The sequence below is a fragment of the Dermochelys coriacea genome, chromosome 8 (genome assembly GCF_009764565.3).
Source record: "Dermochelys coriacea isolate rDerCor1 chromosome 8, rDerCor1.pri.v4, whole genome shotgun sequence".
NCBI lineage: Eukaryota > Metazoa > Chordata > Testudines > Dermochelyidae > Dermochelys > Dermochelys coriacea.
In genome coordinates, this window is record NC_050075.1 from 11,092,003 (window position 1) to 11,118,090 (window position 26,088).

At 41.6% G+C, this 26,088-nt stretch overlaps 1 protein-coding gene across 1 annotated transcript in view; it reads right to left on the reverse strand.

The window, feature by feature from the left end:
• Nucleotides 1-1,185, reverse strand: part of SMAD5 (SMAD family member 5) — a 39,571-nt gene extending 38,386 nt beyond the window's left edge. The window contains exon 1 of the mRNA XM_043490462.1: nt 1,119-1,185. The gene's annotated coding sequence lies outside the window, so the exon portion shown is untranslated. The remainder of the gene's footprint in view (nt 1-1,118) is intronic.
• Between the last annotated feature and the right edge of the window lie 24,903 nt (nt 1,186-26,088).

Genomic DNA, 26,088 nt, shown 5'->3' on the forward strand with positions numbered 1-26,088 from the left:
TTATGCAGTCAAAAAATAGAAGTGGGACATTTACCGAGATGAAAATTAAATGTTGCCTGACAAACAAGTGAAGAAAAGAATCCACTTTTCATAGAAAGTAGCCAAAAATTGGACTTCTCATCATTTCTCCAGTGGTGCCATTTCTCCCCCACCCCTTTTGAAACAGCTCTATTATGCAAGTATTTAAAAAAAAAGATACATGGGGAAAAACAGCTTTTAAATTTAAGATGCTTTTTACAATGCTGCAAGAAATTGGATGAATATATTTCTCTGTTTGGAAATACTAATGTTTAAACTCCTCTACATTTGGCATTGCAGAGGGAAAGTTAAAAGTTCATAAACTTTTTTTCTTCAGATGCATAGATGAGCCCCATGTAAGGCTGTGTCACCAAAATAGTTCACAACCCTAATTACAGTGCACACATCTTCTACAGAATGACATTTTGGGTTCTCGAGGCACTTTTAGATCATATTTAAAATACACAAACTACTTCATTTGTTGTAAGCATGTGTTATTCTGTAATATATTTTCTATATTAATTGCTTCCCATTGTAATAACTACGGAATGGTGTATTTGGATTGGGCTAAAAGATGTTGAAGTATAAAATATTATACAATTTGCTAAACCAGCTGGAATAGAACTCCTAAAACCATTAAAACAAAATCATTTTTAGTCAAGAATCTTTTTGTAACCATTTTTGAAAGCTACACTTCAGCTCAAAACTCCAGCGTCTCTATATTTAGAGTCTGCATTATTCCAAACCCACTCTGGATGTCAGGAATTTTATACAACTACAGTATTGGTATTAAATAAATCTTTATCACTTCATGCTTTAACTGGAATCCCAGAAGTTAACGGCAATGACCTTGCTAACATATACTATCTCTGGGATTCCACTTTCACAGGCACATATTTAGACCTCCGCTGCATTGTTGAGGTGCCTAAAAAGAGTACAAATCACAGCTGAAACAGTAAAATCTGCAAACTTTTAGAAATTTATGTCATGTCAGAAGATCTCCTTCTCCTTTCTCCAAAATACATTTCAGAGTTTAACAAATTAAGGAGTAGAAGCACTGTTGTAGAAAAAATAACCACATGAACAAAAATCAGTTTTACCTTGGAAAATGTTATTGCCGGTCCATTTTCTCTGCACTTATTTTTTCTCTCTAGTCCCTTTCCAAGTGATTTCTATTTCTCTGTCTTTTTCTCTCATACTGGCGACAGAGAGGCTAGGGGTGGAGCCCTAAGCAAAGTATCCCCCTGCCTGCTGGGAGAACTGAGGTATCAGATAACACATACTCCACAGCAAAGGAGCAGAGGCAGTCAAGCTGGGAAATCTGTGTGTATGTGTAAGACAGAAAGAGTTCAAATTCCCACTTTAGAAACTTTGTGGAAAAGTTATCCCTCAATTTTATTTTTGTTTCCTTCTTCCATCTTGAAATAATGTCCTTAATTCCAGTACAATGTAGCCATATTTTGTAGGGCATCTTTCATACAATCCACATAAAAATGCTGCATAAGTATTAAATCATATCATTACTAGAAATTATCGATTTTTTTCCCCAATGAATAATTTGTTCAGTGCATTTTTTTCCGGATTGCCAATTGTGAACCAACAGTGATATTCTCAAATGTAAAGGAGGACTTGTGGCACCTTAGAAACTAACAAATTTATTTGAGCATAAGCTTTCGTGAGCTACAGCTCACTTCATCGGATGCATTTGGTGGAAAATACAGAGGCGAGATCTCTGCATCCGATGAAGTGAGCTGTAGCTCACGAAAGCTTATGCTCAAATACATTTGTTAGTCTCTAAGGTGCCACAAGTACTCCTTTTCTTTTTGCGAATACAGACTAACACGGCTGCTACTCTGAAACCGGTCATTCTCAAATGTCTTGACTATTTATTTTGTTTCCCTGTAAATAGATACTTTTGGGCGGAATGACCCTTATTTAGATTAAAAGGACAACAGAACAAAGAAGAACAAAAGGTAAGTGTCTAGGAGAGAGCAAAGTATATGCTCTCTCTCGGTAAATGTATTGAACTGAACACAAAATGGCTGCCTATCCTGCTTACAGCGGAGTCCTTGGAGATTTCCAGGTGCAGTGTACTTTTATAGCTATATTCATGCTTTGGGTATATCTGCACTGCAGTCAGATGTGTGATGGCAGCACATGTAGAAACACCGGAACTAGCTTTAATCTAGCAAGCTAGTATATGAATAGCAATGAAGGTGTGGCAGCATGGAGTTCAGCAGGGGCTAGTCACCTAAGTAAGTGCCCAGGGTCCCAGGCCAACTTGTACAGCTGCAAACACTTACACCAGTAAGTAAAATTATTCACGGGACTAAGTGAATCGAGGATGAGCCCTTAACAATTACAATAAGCTCTTTTCAGTCTCTTGCGGGGGTCGGCAGAAGTGGTGTGCCGAGTCTTCATTTATTCGCTCTAATTTAAGGTTTCACGTGACAGTAATACATTTCAATGTTTTTAGAAGGTCTCTTTCTATAAGTCTATAATATATAACTAAACTATGGTTGTATGTAAAGTAAATAAGGTTTTTAAAATGTTTAAGAAGCTTCCTTTAAAATTAAATTAAAATGCAGAGCCCCCCTGACTGGTGGCCGGGACCCGGGCAGTGTGAGTACCACTGAAAATCAGCTCGCGTGCTGCCTTTGGCACGCGTGCCATAGGTTGCCTCTTCCTGGTCTAATGCTTAAGCACTTAACACACATATTAGTCCTCCATGCTCACTAGGTAATTAGGACTGCTTTGACTGACCTTATTTGCTACTATTTTACTGTATTTATATTTTATTATACAATATCTTGTATGTTTCTAACTGTCTGTTGTTTAAATTATTAGTGCAGCAACCGGAGCATCTCTGTTACTCTAAAAAACAGCGAGAAGTCCGGTGACACCTTAAAGACTAACGGATTTATTTGGGCATAAGCTTTTGTGCGTAAAAAACCCACTTCTTCAGATGCATGCAGAAGTGAGTTTTTTACCCACGAAAGCTCATGCCCAAATAAATAAATTTGTTCATCTTTAAGGTGCCACCAGGCTCCTCGTTGTTTTTGTGGATAGAGACTAACACGGCTACCCCCTCTGATATCTGTTACTCTACAAAATCAGTATAAACTTGTAAAGTACACAAATAACAAACCAAAGTGATTAACAGGGATAAGACTGTTCAGAGCCAGGAGGATGTGAAACGATTTTTGTTTACACCAGCAGGGCTTTCACTGTCAGATAAGAACAATGAGCTTCAGGTGCGAGAGATTCTACAAGTCTATAATGAGTTTACACTGTTATACAAATAGTCATTAATTATTATAATCTACACTAAGAAACTATTACTAACAGTGGCAGATTAAAGGTGATTTGAAGAGATGCCTCAGTTTAATTAATCCTCATTATGTTAAACCAGTCACATTGTGTAATGTTTCTGTGCAAATAATATTAATACTGCTAAGCATATTAGAATTTCTTCCTTCAGCACTTCAATTTTCATTTTATACAATGGAGAATAGTGTGCTTTGAAATGGACACTTCCAGCACATCTTTCCTCCAAGGATGTTAAACCCCTTGACAAACATTTACTAATTCATTCCTCTGGTGAGAAAGGTATTATTATCTGCATTTTAAAGATAGGGAAAATGAAGCACAGATGGAGAAGGTGACCTGCCCAAGGGTCATGCAGCAAGTCTGTGGCAGAGCTGGAGATAGTAGAAACTATAATCTTGTCCCATACTCCCAGTTCTGAACTCTAACCATTGGATTGCATTGCTTCTCTAACAATGTACTTTTATGCATGTGTAATGCTATTGTTGGTGGGTGGGATTGAACCAGTGACCTCTGGAGTTTAGTGCATGAACCTCTACACTCAGTCTGAGCTAAAAGCAAACGGGTTCTCAGCTGGGGGGGGAAGCAGACTCATGTAACTCTCTCTAAGAGGTCTCAGTGCCACTAGATGGGACAGAACACCACACCCAGAAGATGTGTGAGTTACATACTTCCCCTAGCTGAGGAAGTGTGTCCTGAGCTTCAGAGACTTCCTAGCTGAAATCCCAGATGAGCTCCCACTTGTAATGCCAACAGACGCTGGTTGTCTGGTTTGAACCTGGGGCCTCTGGAGCTTAGTGCATGAACCTCTACCACAGCTAAGGGTATAGACCAGACTCATTTTATATCTCTCTCTAAGTAGTTTTGATGCCCTAGACGGGACAGAGCACCACACCCAGGAGGTGTGTGGGTTACATATGCATAAAGTAGATGCAATTCCATTGAAGTGTTCCAATCACATCATGAACTCTGCCTTTTTTCTTTTTCAAGAATCAGTAGAAGGAACTAGGTATTACAGCCTTGGTAACCCAGAGTGATATTTCTGAAAAGGCCACAATAAAACAATTTAAAATCAATCCTTTCTTGCCTTTCTGCAGCCCGATTTGATTGTGCATTTATAAACAGGCACAATATGATATGCAAGATACGTATTTCGATTTATATTCAATCATGCTGCACAAAGGCTTTAAATCAATGGGGGTTGCATGAGCATAACCAGACATTTTGGTCCTCAGTGTTTAATAATATGATGCAGCAAACATAACTATATACTATTGTCACCTATCTACTATGTAAATAAAGGTAGTATTATTATTCCAATTCAGTACTCTCTGATTGTCATATTTTGAAGATTATCAGTGAATAAAGGAGACTAAAATTATAATTAATAATATATATTGGTTTGTACAATACTAATTAGGCAGACACATTTGAAGGCAACTTCTACCTGGTGTCACTCCTCAGACACTCTTGTCTGCAAGCGGCACAGATTATTTAAATTCATCAGTGTAAACAGTTTTTGGTATTTAAATAGTTTGGGTCAAATTCTGGGTTTAGACCAAGTAGTATAGTTACCCCTCTCGTCCTGTAAACAGGACACATTAATTGTGCAAAAACAGTGTTAAATTGAACTTTTTCCCCCCTCCCAAATCCTTCATTCAGATTAATCCTGAAGGAGGGAGATTAATTTGCACAGGATGGAGGAAGATGAAGCTGTATTAGCATGCATGTTGTTGTGTGCTAAAACGTGCGGATGACTTCTGTGCCCCATCCCAGAATGCCTTTCCACGGCTCCAGTGATGTGGGACTGTAGGATAGCAGCATCTCCATTGTTTCAGTGGGGAGCTAGAATCAGATCCTCTCCCCCCGCTCCCCTTCGCTCTGTGGTGTTTGAGGCCTCTGCAGTACATATATGCAGCTCAGGCCTAAATTTTTTCCACTCTTTGTAAGAATAAGGGGCCAGGTTGTCCAGCACATTATGGCTCCTTTACGACACTCAGGTAATATAAAGGGAATGCAATCTAGCAACAAATTCTTAGCAGAGAATACCCCCAGCATGGAGAAATTCCCTGTTGGGAATAACTGAGTTGTAGGCAGGTCTGTACCTCTGGCCCCTTCTCATTCTCCATACTCCCCCTGTGTAAAAGGCATGTTGTGGGAGAAGTGGTGGTGAAGCAGAGATTTCCTAGGTCAATCCTCCACTGGTTTAGGGTCCATTAAGAAAGCTAGGGGGGACTGGATGGCTCAGGGACTATGAAGGTGTTTACCTCTAAGTCTCTTATGGAGATCTGGTGTGGATATTATAGCTACAGGAAGGTTATCTCATAATCTATTCAATGTGAAATGCCTTGGAGGTTTAAATCTAGGTTCTCACCACAGAAGCTATCACTACTACTGGCACTAATTTGTTACCAATCTCAGCAGCGTGGTCTGAGATCAGCAGGCATGTAGAGTGAATTACTTCCTTGGTCCTGCAAAGTCTGAGCTAAAGCTCATTTCAGGAACAGTGCGTGGAAGCCCATGTAATATTTATCCTGTGCCTAGCCTGCCCGGTGTTGAGTGCCCCTCCAACCTTCAGAGCTATTATCTATAGATCTTGCATTTTGTTAAAGAAAAAAAGGAACTAGCAGGAATTGTAATGCAATAAGCCTAGCAGATGTATTTCTTAAAGCACAGCACATCACACACAGACTTTAGTATTAGCAATGTTTTTTTATTCCAACATATTTACTTAAACAAGTAAGCTGTACATTGACCTGCACCCTTTGTCAGACAAATTTAATTAGAAAAGCCCAGCTTTCATTACTGGGATAGTCTTCTTTTCAGAGATGATAGGTTCGGAAACCGTAATTCAGCAAAATTCTTTAAGCATGTGCTTAGATGTGAGTAATCTCATTTCTGTTCAGTAAAATGCTTTAAGTACATGCTTAAGTCCCATTGACATTAAGTACTTTGCTGTATCAGGCTCCTAAGGCTGATGGCATTGCATCTGTCTCAGTGAGCTTGTTTTGGCAAAATGTCTTTTACTTTCAAGACCAACAAACTGACAAGCAAGCAAATCAGAATAAAGTTTTTGCCTCTCTGAAGAAAATGATAAACTGAATAATCATACAGTCCTTAGGGAAAACACCCATCCACAGAATGTGTTGTGCATTCCCTTGATGCTATCACACTGTTATTATCTGTTAGTGAGAGGCTGCCTTATAAGCAGAGAATGAATGAATGAAGGAGTGTGTATCCCTACCTTTTCTCTAGTTCTATACACTAGTCTTAGTGGTCACCATTTTTATTAAACTAGAGCATGTTCTGGCTTTTTATGTTCAATTGCTTTTACTTCAAACATAGACAAAAGCTTGTGTTGGTAAGAGACTCTGAGCCAGAGCTGCAGGTGGCCTAAATTTGCTCCGCGGACTTCAAAGGAGTTACACCAATTTACACCAGCTGAGAATCTGTCTTTATGAATTCCCACGTCATGTGTGAACTCAAATGAATTGGTTCTACATCCAGGGGTGAAATCATTATTTGCAAGTGTTTCACATTCTGACATAAAACATGTCTGGGAATGTTTGGTTGCACCTGTTTTTCTAAATACAGTTGGATCAGGTAATTTAGCGGGACCAGTTGTTTAGAAGAATGAATGAATGAATGAATCTCAAGAAGAATGAATGAATGAATGAATCAAGTCTGAACGTTAGCCAATACAAGTTCCAGTCATCCTTAAGTTTTTAATTAAAACAAACAAAACAAAAAGGAAAGAAAGAAATTAAACATTGTTAAAAAATGTTGTATGCAAGATTGTGTTACTCGGATAAATGACTTGCAAACCATTTTTTTCATTTAAAATGATACATTTAAAACCATTAATACACTTAGATTGATTCACCAATGCAGTGATCAGAACTGAAACAGTCATCAGAAGTCACTGAATACAAATTCCTTTATAGAGCTGTAGAAAAAACTCTGATGGAACAATTTTCTATTGGAAAATGCAGTTCTGTTGAAATTGAAACATTTTGCAAAATCATGTCAATTTTGCCAAAATTTCAGTTTGAATTTAAAAAAAATGGACTTTTTGATATTATCGGAACAAAACATTTTGATTTTTCCCGTTGAAGTGGCTTACTTCAATTGTTGTTTTTTTAAAGTCAAAAAGAAAATATTTCAGTTATGCCAAAATGAAAGATTTTAATCACTCTGAACAAAAAAAAATTGGAATTCAAATTTTCCTTTGGAAAATTTCAAAATTTATGAAACTGGAACATGGACAAATTTTGAAATCCTCTGCAAAATGGAATGCCCATCCTCTGCACAACTATTTTTATTTATACTGACACTACTACAGACTCATAAGCACAAAATATTCCTGCTGGCATTAGCCACTTCTGCCTCAAAATATATTGAAAATACCATTTATTAGAAAGTGAAAAATGTTGAGTAGGGTGGCTTTTGCCTGGTCCTATCCCCGCTACCTGCCTAACACATACCTTTGTCCTTACCTGAAGAAAATGATTATGCAAAGATCTGCAGAAAGTCTTCCTTTGGCCCATACAAGGTAGGTGATGCTGTGGAGTGACTGCTCCCTTCCACCCCCAAACACACACATTCTGAATCTGCCACGTGCAGAGATATCATCCCATGTTTCCTCTGTGCCTTGTATCAAGGGGAGCATAGGGCTTTCAGTAAGGACTGCATTATTTGACCCTGTATTATGAAACAAAAGATAGTTTGAAGCAAGTGTACATTCAGGGTAGATAAGTCATTTTCAAACACCCTGGAGTGATACTGCATTTCAAAACCACGACTTTAAGCCAAAGATGCCAACTTCACATCCAGAATCACTGTAAACTATAACTATTTTAGCACTTCCTGAGTTTGGCTGTTTCTGAAATGCAGGGCTGTGCACACATGTGGTCTTGTTTTTTCTTGAATCCCGCAGGAGCTGAATGCTGATCATTTAGATGAGGGTTAGTACTTTGAAAATAATGAGCCCAATTCACCTTCCACTTGTGCCAGTTTTGTAACAGTATTGTCTCCCGCTGAATTATTCTTAATTTACACTGGAATAAAGTGAGAGGGAAGTCAGGGCCAATGTGCACATTTGGCATTGAAAACTGTTGCTTTTTTCTGTTTTTTGCAAATCTAGAAGTATTGTCCCAGCTTCTGAGTACAGAAAGAGTTTGGACTTCTGCAATGGGCTATTTCCTTGTTAGGGGTGGCTGTAGACTCAGACTTCTTATGGTTTTTTATTATTATTATTTACACTATGAACATAGGGCTAATTCCCCAGCAGTGCCTTCTGTCCCCTCCCACAGATCAGAACTGAAAAGCCAATAAGGGATGATGGCTTGATTTCATTGATAAATTTGCTCCAAAGGAATATGTTGAATATTGACAGCCAATTCTATCATAAATGTATACCTGTGCAATCACTTTGAGTCCATAAAATTGAATGAGTTCAATAGGATTATGTGGTGTAATTGAGATGATTATATATTATAGGCCAAGTCATACCATTTTTATGCAGGCAAAGGTCCTCTTGGCTTCTTCCTGAATAAGAGTTGATTAATGGCTGCAGGATTTAGTCTGATGTTAATACAACATTTTAATGCACAACATTTGCACACTGCAGTACTAAATCTGTGTCTACTTAACATGGTCAGAATAAGTTAGCTGTGAAGAAGTATGTTAAAATTCTGCATAAAGTGGAGTTCAGATTTGGTGGAGTGGATTACAGGGAGTCCACTGTATTCCAAACATCTTTAGACATAGTTTTGGCACAAGTATTTTTGAATGACATGCTTGCCATTTGGTCTGATGCCATGTTGCATAATGCTAGAGTGCTAATGTTTGGGGTCTGGGAGCATTCTTTTATAGCAAAAGGAAAGCTTCAGGTCAGTGAACTTTGCTGTGCCATCATGGCAGAATGCCACCACATAAATAGAGAAGCAAGAGCGTTTGGAGACACAGGTTACCTCTTTCAAAAGACAGACCACATTGTTGTCAGGCATCTGAGCCTTCCTAATAGAATTCATCATCCCAGAGGAAAGGAGGGGATTATTTTCTTTGGAAAAGTTATTCTATTTGCTGTAGGCTGAAACTATTAAATAACTTCTTGCTGTGCACACATGCATTGGAATCTGGGGAAGAGGCCACAAGGCATTTGCTTCCCTAAACGGGGGCAAGTTACAGTGCACTCCTGATGCTCCCTGATAGCAAGGATTGGTCTAGGCTAGCATCACTAACCACCGCAAAGGAATTGGGGTGAGAGGACTGAGCCACAGCCACACCGCCCACAAGTGGAGCCCAGCCAGCACAGCTGGGAAAGCATGTTGCATTCTTTCCAAAGGTGACAGCGTGCCCCACTGAGGCCCCTGAGGAATTCCAGCTGAATCAACATGAATTCCTCCAGAGACTCCCCCTGCGTCACAGCCCCTCTACATTGCCCACAATGCATACCCTGGCTTAAAACCACACAATCTGGCTCTAAGACTATTTCCTCTGAAAACTGTCTCCTCACCCAGGTGCTGGGCAATACAACATCTTATCCTCTTGGTACGTCTCTGTAGAACTTTATTATCCCAACAAATGGAAGCATATCACCATATAGGGGGGCAAATTGAGTCTGCTCAGCATGGCTCAGCAAGCTGCCACGTTGTGCTCCAAAAATCTAAGTATTTGTTTAAAAACTAATTTTGGGTCTCTGGCCTTGATGGTTGCAAAGAGAACCTTCCTCTTGTGAACAGAATGTAAAATGATGCAATGTTCATCTGTCTGAATCTGTGAACAACCTGGAAAAGATAGCTCTAGGGAGTGTTAACATCCATATTCATGTAAGTGGGCTGTGGATTCCTTCTCATAGATCGTGACTGGAGGATGTGTGGAGAACTACCTGAGTTCTCTGTTGCATACTGTCCCCATCTCCTGATCCCACAGAAGCCTCTTTGCAGGCACTTCATTTGGATTCTTATCCATGTGCAGGGGGGAGATGGCCACTCTCTGTATCATTAACCCCCACAGATTTTTTGCAAGATCATGTTGACATAGGGTAAAATTCTGCCCATGGATGCCGGCACTGATTTCAGAGGGAGTTGTGCCTGTAAGATCAGAATTTGGCTCCAAGTCAACATTAACTTCATGCAAAAGGGCCAGTAACGTGACTCAAAGTAGTTTCACCAGTTATTTGTTTAAAATATTGTATCGGTTCCTCTGACAAGAAATAATTTGTCTTTTTGTGAATCCTGCCTTTAAGTTCTTTCATGTCGCAGAGAAAAAGAAACTCATCTGTGCTGATGCGCTGTTTGCAGATTGCCTTCCATTATAAAGGGCACAATGTTATTTCACTGGCAGTGGCATGTCTGTGGGAGAATCTTCAGTGTTTATCTCTTATCCTTTTCATTTTTTTCCTCCCCCATCACAAATATTTCCTATGATGCCTTTGTTTTCTATTGGCATCCTCAGTCATCCAAGTTAATAGTTAGGGGCACACTGGGCATTTTGTTATGTTCCTTGATGTCCTGGCAGGCATGAAAACACACAGTAGGGATTCCATTATGTTTTAGCTCTTGTGCTCAAGGATGAAATAGCTTCATAGCTTGTCAGAGCAGTGATGCAGCATGAATAGCTCCTTTTTTATTCTACATATCTTTATTTACTAGAAGTTGTTCACGTTCTACAATAAACTGTTCTCATTGTACAATACTGATTAAAAAGGGAAGATGTTTTTATCTACAAATGGCCATGAATGATTGCAGGGAAAAAACTTCTGTATTAAGTTATCAAAACCTGATTAACCCTCATGGTTTTTCAGCCTCATTATGCACAAAATGGCCTCAACTCAAGTGGGAAATGTAAGCAGAGAACAGCATTTGCCTTCATTCAGTGCATAGCTGCCCTTATCTTAAGATGTTGGCATTGTTTTCACATGGATTTTGATTTCTACTTGAAACTAAGCAATTGGATTCCATGCTAGCTATGGCTGATCTCTCTGTGAAGTCATATCTGCTGTGAATTTCAGGGGTGGAGCACTGTGCACCTCAGTGTCAAAAGGCACATTATTTTTCCTTTTCTGGACAATTTGTGTTGTCAGAAGTCTGTCTTGTTAAAACACGCTGCCATATCCCATTGTTTCGAGAATATAAAATTGTGTGTTCGCCAATATGTTTACTGTTCAATATGTCTCATTACCACATTCAGATGAATAACAGTACCAAGTTGCCGGTCAGAGGGATTCCATTTACATATGTGTTTGCCCCTAAGCTGTCTTTTAAAGAAGCAATGATAATTTAGTCTTGATGAGTGGAGCTGGTTTGAAGGCATCAGTGATTGAAATCAAAGGTGCAACCACCGCAGGGGGACTAAGAGGGGACAACATTTTTCTAGCACAGGGTTGCCCTCAGTGCAATTCCAGCACTCATGCATTTTTCACTTGGGGTTCCTCCTCAGCATTTTAATGTGATTGCTTCACTGATTGGATGCTTCTTTGTATCCACAGAGCAAAGCCCATGGAAGTCATGAGTGCTACAGTAGCTTCCACACATTTCTTTTCCAATATTCCTCAGTTCTGCTCCAAAGAACAGGACCCCTTTCCATTCTAATCTAGGGGCTGAGGTTCTTCCCACCATAGGTGTATGTTGCGGCTTTGCCATAAACCCTGTGAGGCCTCTTACACAACAACATGCTGTCCCAGGAGCAGAATGGGAATCACATTGTGACTCAGCCTGAGTCACTCTCTTCCTCTTGGTTTTCCCCTGCTCTGGGATGCGGGGGCCTGTACTGTGCACCAGCCCCATGACTGGAACACTGTATGGCCGCATCCTGCCAGCTAAAGAGCACTGGCTGGAGTGCAGTAAGGGAATAGAGTCAAGGCTCAACCCTGTCCCTGGCACTTCCTGCCTACTCCTGGGAGGGTGGGGAGGGACAGACACTGGGACCCTGCCAAGGTTGCTCCCTTCTCCTTGCTGCTATATCTGGTACAGGTAGTTTGAACTGGGAAGTAAGGAGGTGCCCTCATTCCCTGTGCAGGTTAATTTGACCAGGAAATGTGTACAAAAGCTTTCTATAGACCTCATTTTTCCTTTAAGTAACTTACAACTTAAAGGGTCAGATCTCCGTTTCAGGGAGGCTTTTAGAATGAAGAAAGAACAAAGACTTTGGATCTAAAACATAGGCAGGCCATATTTCAAAATTATTTGCAGGCACAGACCTAGCCTCAGTGTAACTGTACTCCAATAGTATAAGATTGATTACGAGTAGGGTCCTACCAAATTCACAGTCAATTCTGGTCAATTTCACGGGCATAGGATTTTTAAAATAGTAAATTTCATTATTTCAGCCATTTAAATATGAAATTTCATGGTGTTGTAACTGTAGGGGTCCTGACCCAAAAAGGAGTTGTGGGGGGTTGCAAGGTTATTGTAGGGGGATTTGCAGTACTGCTACCCTTACTTCTGTGCTGCTGCTGGCAGCTGCGCTGCTTTCAGAGCTGGGTAGCTGGAGAGTGGCGGCTGCTGGCTGGGAGCCCAGCTCTGAAGGTAGAGCCACCATCACCACCAGCACAGAAGTAAAGATGGCATAATAGGGTATTGCAACCCTTACTTCTGCACTGCTGCCTGCAGAGTTGGGCCCTGAGTCAGCAACCACCATTCTCCGGCCACCCAGCTCTGAAGGCAGCACAAAAGTAAGAGTGGCAATACCACGATCCCCCCTAAAATAACCTTGTGACCCCCCTGCAACTCCCTTTTGGGTCAGGACCCACAATTTGAAAATCGCTGGTCTCCCCTGTGAAATTGGTATAGAACCGGGTAAAAGCACACAAGACCAGATTTCATGGTCTGTGGCGTGTTTTTCATAGCCGTGAATTTGGTAGGGCCCTAATTATGAGGATTTGTCTGAACTCTGCCCAAATAAAAAGATGTACAACTAGAAGCTGAAAGTGTGGATGCAATCCTTGCTGAAGAATTAAACAAAAAAAAAACCCCAAAGCCACCTTTTTTAAAAGTACAAAATAATTCAATTTAGGATTCTATGCAGACCAAATCACCACCAATAATCCAGCTTTGATTCCTCATTTTCCCCCCAACATATATTAAATAGACTGAGAAGTAAGGTCCCCAACAAATTGCATCAGATTAGATTTTACATAAAAGAGGGCAGGAAGCTGATCAGAATCAAAGATGATGTAGGTATTTGCATCTAATGCTCCCTCGATTTGCAAGGTAAAAAGCAGAGAAAATTTACACTGAAATCAAGCAATTCCTGCTGTAAAGAGGAAGGCAATGATGTTGGGTTTGTCTAGGCCTCACAATAACTGGGAACATTGGGAGTATTTTGCTGCAAAACTGTTTATTCCGGTTTGATACGAATGTATTAAAATTCAGTAGCTGTGAGCCATGAAGACAAAAGTTATTAACAGTGACTTGGCCAGGGTTTGAAACAATCTCATAGCTACTTTCACCATGTGTTATAGAAAGTGCTGCTTTACATTTATTCAGCAAAAATAAGCCCAATCTATCCGGGGAAATTTTTGTTTGAGAAAGCCAGGACTTTCCACAAGATGCTTCTCTAAAGTCATCAGAGGCTCTTTATTATCTTTGTGGGATCACAGGATTCTCAGGTCCCTTGATTTAACTGCATTCTCCACACTTATTTTTTCTTAGCCCTGGTCTACATTACAAGTTTAGGTCGAATTTAGCAGCGCTAGGTTGATTTAACCCTGCACCTGTCCACATGACAAAGCCATTTTTGTCGGCTTAAAGGGCTCTTAAAATGGATTTTTGTACTCCTCCCCAACAAGGGGATTAGTGCTAAAATCAACATTGCTGGGTCAAATTTGGGGTAGTGTGGATGCAATTCAACGGTATTGGCCTCCGGGAGCTATCCCAGAGTGCTCCATTGTGACTGCTCTGGATAGCACTTTCAACTTAGATGCACTAGTCAGGTACACAGGAAAAGCCCTGGGAACTTTTGAATTTCATGTCCTTTTTGGCCAGTGTGATGAGCTCATCAGCACAAGTTACCATGCAGTCCCAGAATCGCAAAAGAGCCCCAGCATGGACCGAACAGGAGGAACTGGATCTGATCGCTGTATGGGGAGAAGAATCCATGCTATCAGAACTCCATTCCAAAAGACGTAATGCCAATATATATGCCAAAATCTCCAAGGGCAAATGTGAGGTGTTTACAATGCTCAGAACTGCAGTGGTGATCAGAGCGAGCTCCTGCTTTCAGTGCTATGGTGTATGCGCGGGCAATCCAGGAAAAAGGGCAAGAAATGATTGTCTGCCATTGCTTTCACAGAGGGAGAGAGGGAATGGTCACTGACGACATGTACCCAAAACCACCCGCGGCTATCTTGTCCATTATCTCAGTTTTTTTAATTAATAAAGAAAGAATGCGTGGTTTCAAAACAATAGTTACTTTATTTCGAAGTGGGGAGGGTGGTTAGCTTACAGGGAATTAAAAGCAACAAAGGGGGCGGGTTTGCATCAAGGAGAAACACACAACTGTCACACCGTAGCCTGGTCAGTCCTGAAACTGTTTTTCAAAGTCTCTGTGATGTGCAGCGTGCCTTGCTGTGCTCTTCTAATTGGTGTCTGGCTGCTCAAAATCGTCCGCCAGGCAATTTGCCTCAACCTCCCACCCCGCCATAAATGTCTCCCCCTTACTCTCACAGATATTACGGAGCACACAGCAAGCAGCAATAACAATGGGAATATTGGTTGCGCTGAGGTCTGACCAACAGCACCAGTGAGCTTTTAAACATGCAAAGACACATTCTACCACCATTCTGCACTTGCTCAGCCTATAGTTGAATTGCTCCTTACTACTGTCCAGGCTTCATGAGCCATAGGAGCAAGGAGTAGGATGGGGTAGGTGCGACCGTGTGGTGCAGCCGGCTGGGAGACCAGCCAGAGGCAGAAGACTCCAGCTTTCAGGAGATCAAGATAGCAGAGTTGCAGCGGAAGCGGTGGAGAGAGCAAAATACCATTGATGATGACGGCTAGCAGTCCCACTGTACCGTCTGCTGCAGAGTTACAGCAGATCAGGATAGCAGAGTTGCAGCGGAAGTGGTGGAGCCATTCACCATTGATGTGAAGGCAACTAGGAGCTGCTGCTGTGTGGCCAAGGCAAAAGAGCAGGAGCCCTGGAGCTGTTACATGTGGAATGTACGGCTGCAAGATTCTTCACCAGCGACAAAGGACAGGAATATGATGCACCTAAAATCTAAAAAGGTCCGCACATTTCCCAGAGTACTACCCTTGATAACAGAATGTCAATCATTGCATTGGCTACTTGGATCACAGCAGCCCCCACAGTAGACTTGCCTGCAACATCAGTGGTGACGGTGAGCTGAGCGGGCTCCCGCTTGCAGTGCTATGGCATCTGCATGGTTAACCCAGGAAAAAAGTTGTGAAACGATTGTCTGCCATTGCTTTCACGGAGGGAAGGAGGGAGAGGCGACTGACGACATGTACCCAAAACCACCCGCGACAATGTTTTTGTCCCATCAGGCATTGGGAGCTCAACCCAGAATTCCAATGGGCGGCAGAGACTGTGGGAAAGCTACCCACAGTGCGCCACCCTGAAAGTCGACGCTAGCCATGGTACTGTGGACGCACTCCGCCGACTTACTCCATTTAGTGGGGACGCACGCAATCGACTGTATAAAACCGCTTCCGAAAAATCAACTTCTATAAAATTGACTTAATTTCGTAGTGTAGACATATCCTTAGACTCTATGGCATATGAATTCATCAGCCTCTGTAATGATTTAGGCTTCCTCTCCCTCAGGCATGGACTTACAGAACTTCAGATATGTTCTCTGTGATTTTAGTGCATGGTTCTAATTTCTCTCTTTAGACAATGACTTTTCCATTCTCAAAGGAGTGATTTAAATGAAGTATTTAATGACCCATTTGGCAATTTTTAGTAGTGGCCATAGCATAATATTTTGCTTTTATATAGCACTTCTCACTCAGCGCTGTCAAAGAGCTTCACAAAGGAGGCAAATAACTCAATTTTACAAAGAAGGAAGACACACAAAGAGGTGACCTTTCCCAAGTCACTCAGCAGGCCAGTTCCAGAGCTAGAAATAGAACCCAAGTCTCCTGGGTCCCAGCCTAATGCCCTATCCATTGGACAATACTGCCTCTCCTCTAGCTGTGAAGAGAAAGACTGTCATTTCAACAGCTTACTAGCTTGGGCCCAAAACTTCTTCACCTGCTAACTAAGGCCCCAATTCATGTAAGCATTTCCATTCAAGAAAGCACTTAGACCACATTTACCTTTAGGCATGGGCTTAAGTAATTTCCTGAATCATGGTTTAAGGGCATAGAGATTTTTCTCTTGTGGAACAGTCCAAGAAAATCAGTCATGCCAAGAGAGCTCAGTGCTAGCAGATTTAGACAGGCTCCCTCCCTTCCTCTTCAGTCAGGGTATTCTATGAAGCAGGAAGAGGACAGAACAAAAAACCAAACAGAGACCATTTCAAACACTATTTTACTCAGCATTAATTTGGGGAATGGGCAAAATAAATAAAAGGGGTTTTTTTCATTCCAGGTTAGCAATGGTATTACTCAGAGCACATTGTTCACGCACCATCTTACTTTCCTACTTATTCTATGATTCCCTCCCATTCTTCTCCCAGGCAGTGTCATAGGGTGACCAGCTGTCCTGATTTTATAGGGACAATCCCGATTTTGGGGTCTTTTTCTTATAAAGGTTCCTATTACCCCCCACCCTCTGTCCCGAATTTTCACATTTGCTGTCTGGTCACCCTATAGTGTCACCATGTACGGACCCCACCATGGCTGGGGCAGTGGCCATGGTGACTTAGGAAAGCAGGCCTCAATGTACCTGAAGTAGCTATTGCTAAAGGAACCAAAGCTTACATGCTCACCTCAGGAAGGTCAAACATGGGATGGCAAAAGCAGGGGGAGCAGCCATCTTTGTTTTACTGCATTAACAGCTAGAATTAAAAAGTATTTGACCTCCTAAATTGTATCTTAAAGGGGATCAATAGAAGAAGATTTTTGGTTCAGTTTAAAAATCTGGTTTTGCTCACTTTTTTTTTAATATACACTCATGTAGGGATCAGGAGGTTTACATAATCTGATCATTTGAGTTCAGCACTTTGTACCCCACAATATTTTATGCTGCCACCATGTCACACCACATTTGCAAAATCTTTACAGCTAGTCACTGTTATTACAGCTGCTACTCTTGTTGTTCATAAAGTAAATGTTCTCTGTGTGTTAAAATTCTGCCTCATTTTTTCAATGTCCTTTGGCTCTTAATGGGCTTAATCCTACCTCCTCAGCAGTCCTGGCTAGTCCAGATGAGAGTCACCCATGGCAGGGAAGAACATTAAACAACTCACTGCATCCGCCTGTATTCCATTCACTTTCACTTCTGCACACGCAGGGTGGGCAAGATGGGGGACAACTGTGCCCCATCCCCAAGCGGCCCCCCAAAATCTTTAAAATCTGCATACATAAGGTGAAATAGGAGGGAGTGGGGCCCCAGCCAATATGGTGTACCAGGGCTCCACATTTATCTCCTTGGGCCTGTGCATAGGTAATACTCAGTAGGGACAAAAATTAACATGAATAAAATTGGAGCCTTTTTTATGATGTCTGAAAATGTGGAGTAAGTTTTAAGAAATACTGAACCAAATCTAACCACTCACACCCCTCCTATTGCTTCATAGGAGGTTCTAGCTGCTTATTTCTGAGCTGTCTGTGGTGCAAATTTGCCCTAGTTGGTTTTGACTGGAATGAGACAAATACCCTAAGAAAGGAACATATCATGGCATTAGTAGGGCTGCTGGCCTGTCTCCCTCAGCCCAGGCAAGGCTAACATTACACCCAAAATCATTTCAGGTCCCTCCTTCAGGGCATGATTTTATTCTTCAAACATAAAATCCCCAGGATAACACCTGAACAAAAGCTATGCTATTCTCCTGACCAAAGCAGGGATCCAGAGGCCTTTCGCCTTATACCTCCTCCCTCCCCTCATGCAAGGGCCAACCACAGCTCCCCGTCTTCAGCTGACTTCTCTCAGCCCTTTATAGGAATGATCTGACCCCTTCCCAGATGGATCTGATAATTGAACAGGCTTGGCTGGCCCCAAGGCCCCCTGCCGTTAAAGAGGCAGACCACCACTACAGTATTTTCATCCTGGCCAGACTGACTGCAGTGAGGCTCCCGATGGATTCAGCAGTGGAATTGGAGAATGTGAATTACAGAAACTGTGCCAAAATAGAACCAAGACATTTTAAATAAGCAACCGCCTATTTTGGATGCTTTTCTGCACTAAATCTTCACAGACGTATCACAGCGAGAAGAGTTGAACGGGAGCTAATGCCTCATTTAGGAGGTTGGCCTGTAACTATTTTTTACAAAATGGTGATAAATCCACACACACTTAGACACAATTTTGCAAAGCTGTTCTTTCTGCTCTGTTAATGAATATTACAGACTAGGTGGGATTTTCAAAAGCAGCTAGATAATTTAGGAACTCAAGTCCCATTGAAAGTTAATGGGATTTGTACTCGTTAATCATTTAGGTGCTTTTGAAGTTTTAATTTTCTTGGAATGTTCAAAAATATTTTTTGTAGTAAAACCAGAGCTGTTTTGAGAAACTATTTATTATAGGGATAATTGTAAATTGTGTCCTAAACTTACCAGCTGCACAAAGCTTTAACTCAAAAGGAGATCATGGAAAACACATGGAAGAGTTAGTGCTGCCTAATGACTGGCAGACACTTTTATCAGCTGGAAGGGCAAATAATATAACATCAGTCTTGTAGCAGAATGATCTGTATTCACATGCTCAATGTGAAAGGACCAGCATGGAAAAAATAATCACATGGAAATGTCCAGAGAAAAAGACTGGTAGCATAAAGTTGGGACCTGGCACACTGCTGGCACTTTATTAATTAATAAATGAAGTGTAAGGAAAGGCAGTCCTAGGGATAACATGTGTCAAGAATTCACAGTTAATAATTGAAAGGCAGGGCGTCATTGTCAGGAAAGTGGCAGAGAGAGCAAGAGAGGTCTCCTTATTCTGGGATACTTGAGAAGAAGTTTCCTGAGAATTCATTAAGTCAGATAGGCTGAAAATTAACAGAACTGAAACTGGTAGCGTAAGTCTAATTGGTATCTGATTATATACTCCATTCTCAAAATCAAGTAGGGTGTTGGAATATGCAGTTCTTATAGAAAGCTAATATCTTGTATGCTCTGGCACCATGTCTGTTCTTTTCCCTTCTTTTGAGAAGGGATGTTCCCTTGCAATTGCAATGGGAGTGTTTGTATTTACGTCAGAGAACTTTGGATCACGCCCAAAGTGCTCAAATTTGTCCTTATTCTGACAAGATTCCTACCGTTGTGACTGGGAGTTTTGTTAGAATATGGATTTCAGCACTGGGTTCAGAGGTCCAGATTTTCTGTGGTGTCCAATTTCCATTTGATGCAGCGAGCCGGGCAGGAGGGGTGAAGGGGTATCTGCAAATGAGATGGATGCCACACCCAGTTTGATCAAGCCAGCATGCTAAAAGTTGCAGTGTAGTCACGGTGGGAGGGTGAGCCCTGCTGAGTACATACCTAGGGTTTCAAATGTGATTGTACATGGGCCGCTAGCCCATCCCACCACCCACGCAGCTGCAGCTACACTGCTATTTTGAGCAGACCAGATTAATCAGAGCTAGCATGGGTATGTCTACCCGAGCTGGAAATTACACCTTTAGGGTAGAAACAGCCTAAATGTTATGGATAGCATAGAAGCCAGCTATGAGGGCTCTAAGCCAGCTGAGGCATTCTCAGTTGGCAGGATTTGACCTGCCCCCTTTGTTCCACCAGTGTGGCATAAACATTCTGGAGCAGGCTAAAGAATCTGGCTCACCCTCTGCAATTTGAGGGGATTTTTTTTTTGTTCTTACCCAACAGAGAAGTTCTGTTTAATGATGTCACCACTTTCCTTTCTCAGAGTTTATAAACTTTCAGAATCCAGAGAACAATTACTAATAAAGTGTGAAGTATTTCTGTCATGGCAGGTTGAAACTTCTGACAACGTCCCTGTAACGGAAAACTCCAATTTGCTCAGCCCTGCAGTCTAAAAGTTCAAAAGATAAAAAAAACATTTCTCACCATGAGTGTTTGTGACATGCAATTGAAAATAAAGATTCTAATTACACTTGGCATTTCTGAGAGTCAGTCTCTCGCTAAACAAATGACATCATTTGTGGCACTGGCAGTAAAAGAGCCGAGTCTAAGAAACTATAAACAAGAATTTATCTAGCTTTCATTTTAAATTCAACAGAAGGAAGGGGGGAAATCGTGTTTAATAGCTGTAATGTTCAAACATTTTAAAAGTATTAAACATGGCCAGAAAGTTTCAGTATATACTTCTGCAGAGTGCTATTGAAGTGGGAAAATACACACTGGTACTCTGATTTTCAGCAAATTTAGGCAGGCCACCAAAGTTGTATGCACACTTACAATGGTCCTGAGTCACAAATTCTGGATCTGAACTTTGTCAGTGTTCAGAGGCATTCAGATCTGGGGTCTTTATTTGACAGGTTTTGTTAGTCTCTAAGGTGCCACAAGTACTCCGGGTCTTTATTTGGTCTCCCTTCATTCAATTACTATATTTTTTATTTCCTTCAGAACCATGGGAATTACTTTCCCAGACGGCGGCCTCTTCAAAAATGTACTCCTCCATTCGGGTTCCCAACTTTGGGTGGACAAATTCCTGGAGGTTTCATCACATGACATTTTCTTTAATTAAAGATTAATCTTTAATGCCTGGAGACTCCAGGACAATCCTGTAGAGTTAGCAAACCTATCCTCCATTGTTTTATTTATAATACCGTGTACTTCTTTTTACCTGAGGGTCTCATAGCAGTTACACTACACTAACTGGTCCCTAACACTTTGCTGGGGTACTGGTTTAATACCAATTCCAAGCAAAGAGTATTACCAACACCTGTGCATTTTTCTGAGCTCTCCTTTCCAAATAACGATCTGTCTCGACCCTGCTTAATTTGTGAGATATGATGGCATCACAGCATGAAGTGGTATGAATGCCACCCATTAACTGTAACAGGATACTCTTTGAGGCTTTTCAATACATACTTGCCCGTAACAGTAATCTGCAATCACATGCAGATATTTTCATCTCCTAATAGAAATGGAAATAACATTTTGCATTCAGTTTGCCTTTAGTGCACAGAGCTATAATATGCGATAATGCGACCGTGCAACTGTTTCACGGTTGTTACATCTCATTCAGGTGAGATTCATATTTGCGATGGTGAGTGTGAAAGGGATTTAAAATTAACAAATGATAACCAGGAGCAGATAGACAGACTAGGAACAAAAAGCAACAGGAAAGAACACTTAAACGTTGTCAATAGGGGGAAATGGTCAGACATCTGGTTGTTCGTGAGATTCCTCATTGCAGTCCAAAGCGAGAGGTTGCGAAAGGAGGTGGGGCTTGGACTCATCTTTATGTCATCTCAATGGCAGGCATGATGGATGGTCCTTGTGGACTCGAGAGCGTGCCTGACAGCACGAAATCTTTCTTCAAGGAGGCTGCAGTAGTGACAGCCCAGAATTTGCAAACTTTACCTAATCAAACTCCCAGTGAGTAAACAAAATCAGAGAGAGGGTATTTTGCATCTGTTTTTATTATTAATTGGGGAGGGAGGAATTTGTACATACTTTACAAGCAACAATTATGGGGATTTTAGGTTTGGTATAGACTATAAATAAAATAATCAGGAAATATCTCAAAAAATCTGTCATGTCAGATTAATTCTTGTTAAATATTTAAAAAGTAAAGGCCAGATTCACTGTGTGGTCTAGCTGACTTTGCTCTATTTTAGCAATGCAAAACAGCTGTAACCCCAGTGTATCAGTAAGCTAGTATTATGGCTGATTTCCATTGCTGTGGTGGCAAATCTGGCCCTAAATTCTTAATCACACAACATTCTGGGTTCTCAGTGGTTTTTGCCACCACCTTGTTTCAAGTATTTGTTGTGGGTCAGAGGAACCTGAAATGTTAAGTGGATCATTATTTGGCACATGGAGCATGAAAAATTATAGGGTAACTTTTCCAATGGGGCCTCGACTTGACCTCTGTACACGTGCGGGTTTTTGCTTATCAGCCACGCAAGCAAGTGTTGGAATTTAAATGCACAAAGCCTTTGTGAACTCGATTTGCATTTGCCAATGGAGTTTGCAAATGTAAATTCACAGGCACTGCTTTTGCTTCTTCTTGCTGTGATAGTGATAGGATTGTTGTTTTGCCATTTGCTGCCTGGCCCAAGGTCAATGCAATACAGAAAGCTAGAGGAGGTGGTACCAGTTACAGGGGAATAAATTCCACACTTCCCTAGACCCAGTCCAATGGCTGAGCATCTTTTGAATTCTCAGCAATTGATAGGAAGGCTGGAGCGTGTAGCGGGGTGGTCACCTGTTCCTGCCCTAAAGGGCTTAAAATCAGCCCTGGGAGAGGGCTGAGGCTGAGAGGGGGCTGCTGCTAGGGAAAGCGGCAAGTCTCGGCTGACTGGAGAACCAGCCACAGCTGCGGCCATGCCCCATTCAGGGCCCAGCTGGCCTTTATAAGAGGGCAGGGGGCCAGGAGGAGTCTCTTTCTAGCTGTAGAGAGAGAAGGCCGTGGCTGCCTGGGAGCTGAGCAGGGTACCTGAGTGGAGCAGGGCTGGGGAAAGGCCAGAGGAGCTGGGGAGCTCTGGCCTGAGAAACCCCCAGGCTGCAGGCCTTGATGAAGGCCTAGGAAAAGGGTACTGGGGTTGCAGAGGGCAGCCCAAGGGTAGGCAGAATCAGCAGGTCCAGACCCTCCTTGCTGATGATAAATGGCAATTATACTGCAGTCCGCTCCAGGGAGCAGGAGCTAGATGGTGACTGGCAGTAGCCAAAGACTGAGGCGGGGTGGGGATAGAGGGTGGGAGTTCCCCGGGGGGGCAGGGGGAGACCCAGATCTGTGGGGGTACTGCCAGGGGGCAGCACCCCAGTGTGAAAGGGGCACCGGGGTCCGGGAGGGACTTGGGGCCCGGGGGCAAGCGGGACACCAGCCTGAAGAGGATGCTCCGGAGGCTGGAAACGCTAATTCTCTGGACGACCAGCAGGAGGCGCCGCAGGGTGAGTCGCCGCCCTGCTACAGAAAGACACATGAATTTAATCATACCATCAAATCCAGCAGGATCCCACATAGCTTTTTCTTTCATGCCACATTTCAGCAACATCCAAACATTAACTGTAACTGTTTTCTCAAACAAACATTCTTTACATCCATATCCATCCACTTTTAAACAAAAATAAATTCAAATGCACATTAAATCAGCAAAATATTTCTTTTAAGGATCATAAGACTGCTTGATTACATTTTTTTCTGGCACTTGGTCATTGGATTATGAATTATTTTGTTAGTATACATGTAGGTACCAATGACATAGGGAAGGATAGGAGAGAGGTCCTGGACGCCAAATTTAGGCTGCTAGGTAAGAGATTGAAGTCCAGGACCTCCATGGTAGCATTCTCTGAAATGCTTCAAGGTCCACGTGCATATACAAATGCTAGAAGTCTAAATAATAAGATGGGTGAACTAGAGTGCCTCATATTAAATGAGGATATTGATATAATAGGTATCACAGAAACTTGGTGGAAAGAGGATAATCAATGGGACACAGTAATACCAGGGTAAAAAATATATCGGAAGGACAGACTAGGTCATGTTAATGGAGGAGTGGCACTATATGTGAAAGAAAGCGTAGAAACAAATGAAGTAAAAATCTTAAATGAACCAAACTGTATGATAGAATCTCTACGGATGCTAATTCCATGCTCTAATAATAAGAATATAGCAGTAGGGCTATAATACTGACCTCCAACCCTGGATGGTGATAGTGACTATGAAATGCTCAGCAAAATTAGAGAGGTTATAAAAATAAAAATCTCAATAATAATGGGGGATTTCAACTATCCTCATATTGACTGGATATATGTCACCTCAGGACGGGATGCAGAGAGAAAGTTTCTTGACATCTTAAATGACTGCTTCTTGGAGCAGCTAGTCCTGGAAACCACAAAAGGAGAGGCAATTCTTGATTTAGTCTTAAATGGAGCATAGGATCAGGTCCAAGAGGTGAATATAGCTGGACAGCTTGGTAATAGGGACTATAATATAATTACATTTAACATCCTTGTGGCAGGGAAAACACCACAGCAGCCCAACACTGTAGCATTTAATTTCAGAAGGGGAACTACACAAAAATGAGGAGGTTAGTTAAACAGAAATTAAAAGGTACAGTACCAAAAGTGAAATCCCTGGAAGCTGCATGGAAACTTTTTAAAGATAGCATAATAGAGGCTCAACTTAAATGTATCCCCCAAATTAAAAAACATAGTAAGAGAACCAAAAAATGCCACCATGGCTAAACAACAAAGTAAAAGAAGCAGTGAAAGACAAAAAGGCAGCCTTTAAAAAATGGAAGTTAAATCCTAGTGAGGAAAATAGAAAGGAGCATAAACTCTCGCAAATGAAGTATAAAAATATAATTAAGAAAGCCAAAAAAGAATTTGAAGAACAGCTAGCTGAAGATTCAAAAATAAAAGGAAAAAAAAATTATGTACATCAGAAGCAGGAAGCCTTCTAAACAACCAGTGGGGCCACTAGACGATCAAGATGCTAAAGGAACACTCAAGGACAATAAGAACATTGCAGAGAAACTAAATGAATTCTTTGCATCAGTCGTCACAGTTGAGGATGTGAGGGAGAGTCCCAAACCTGAGCCATTCTTTTTAGATGACAAATCTGAGGAACTGTCCCAGATTGAGATGTCATTAGAGAAGGCTTTAGAAAAAATTGATAAACTAAACAGTAATAAGTCACCAGTTATAAGGACCAGATGGTATTCACCCAAGAGTTCTGAAGGAACTCAAATGTGAAATTGCAGAACTACAAATTGTAGTTTGTAACCTATCACTTAAATCAACTTCTGTATCAAATGACTGGAGGATTGCTAATGTGACACCAATTTTTTTTAAAAGGGCTCCAGAGGTGATCTTGGCAATTAGAAGCCAGTAATCCTGACGTCAGTAGCAGGCAAACTAGTTGAAACTATAGTAATTAACAACATTGTCAGACAAATAGATGAAAATAATTTGTTGGGGGAAGAGTCAACATGGTTTTTGTAAAGGGAAACCATGCCTTACCAATCTACTAGAATTCTCTGAGGGGGTCAACAAGCATGTGGACAAGTAGGATCCAGTGGATATAGTGTACTCAGTGATTCTCAAACTTTTGTACTGGTGACCCCTTTCACATAGCAAGCTTCCGTGTGTGCCCCGCCCCCCCGCTTATAAATTAAAAACACTTTTAAACATATTTAACATCATTATAAATGCTGGAGGCAAAGCAGGGTTTGGGGTGGAGACTGACAGCTCGCAACCCCCCATGTAATAACCTCATGACCCCGAGGGGTCCTGACCCCCAGTTTGAGAACCCCTGGTGTACTTAGATTTTCAGAAAGCCTTGGCAAGGTCCCTCACCAAAGGCTCTTAAGCAAAGTAAGCTGTCATGGGATAAGAGGGAAGGTCCTCTCATGGACTGGTAACTGATTAGAAGATAGGAAACAAAGGGTAAGAATAAATGGTCATTTTTCAGAATGGAGAGAGGTAAATAGTGGTGTCCCCTAGGGGTCTGTACTGGGGCCAGTCCTAT